Source organism: Penaeus monodon, chromosome 21, assembly GCF_015228065.2.
Source record: "Penaeus monodon isolate SGIC_2016 chromosome 21, NSTDA_Pmon_1, whole genome shotgun sequence".
Lineage (NCBI taxonomy): Eukaryota > Metazoa > Arthropoda > Malacostraca > Decapoda > Penaeidae > Penaeus > Penaeus monodon.
Genome location: NC_051406.1, coordinates 12,806,226 through 12,807,239, shown reverse-complemented (window position 1 = coordinate 12,807,239; position 1,014 = coordinate 12,806,226). Strand labels below are relative to the sequence as shown.

Sequence of the window (1,014 nt, the reverse complement as noted above, 5' to 3'; positions counted from 1 at the left end):
GTAGATGTACGGACACCAGCTTTAGATTCTGGTGCCCAGTCACAATTTAATCAACAGTCAGACAGTCCACTGCAGTTTAGTCCACAGTTGAATTCACAACCACAGTTTATTCAGCAGTCAAATCAGCCACAACATATTCCACAAGCACAGCATCAGCCCCAATTCAGTAATGTTCCTCATTACCCAGCAGTAAATGAACAACGCTACCAACCCAACAATCAATATAACCCATTCTCTATCAGTGGGTTTAGACCTTGGCGCAGAACACACTCATCTCCCTCAGTTTTCAATGGCTACTTGCCTCCAGTTGGTCACTCTGCCCTGCATATGCAGCTTCACCCAGCTGCTGCAGAGTCTAACCAAGAGAGTCATGTACTTCCAGAGGTTGAAAGTCCAGACCAGAAATCAGGGAGAAGCCCTTTCCTTCCGGGTATTTCCACAGTTGACTCTTCTCCCGGACTGTTCAGTGAATCATAAGCTCAGGCTTTGATTGGGAGATGCAGAAGAACATTCTGGCAGCAACAGTTATAGTAACAAAGCTACTAAATCATATAGAAGGAAGCTGAATATCTGCCTGCATGGAAATAATTGTTTTGGTGACGGAACTCAGTTTAAGTTTATTCTAGATGTATTAGTGCATAAGGCTGATAAACCAAGACTGTATTGGAGGGCATTAACATATGAGAAAACTGTTATCTTCCATCTGAATAAACTACAGAGTCATTAATTTTTTCTTCGCTCTTATTGATATCTATGTTGATGATTACAGAAGTTCTATTTCTTGAATTTAATGTTATATCTGTTTTCTGTTGTTAATTACTTTTTCCCTTAAAAGTGCATGGCATGAGAGAAGGCAGTGGTACTCTTAAACTTAATTCTTGCAAGGCCTAATCCCTCCAGAAAGTGTAATTTATTTCAGCATCTTAGTGCTATTATTATGACTATTGGCTATTGGAAATTATCTACTAAATAATACACTGGCAAATTTATAATGCCTAGGCATTATATATTGTA

General features: G+C 39.3%; 1 protein-coding gene across 1 annotated transcript in view; it reads left to right on the top strand.

The window, feature by feature from the left end:
* Positions 1–1,014, top strand: part of LOC119586243 — a gene marked incomplete in the record, with an annotated part of 139,392 nt that overhangs the window by 131,027 nt on the left and 7,351 nt on the right.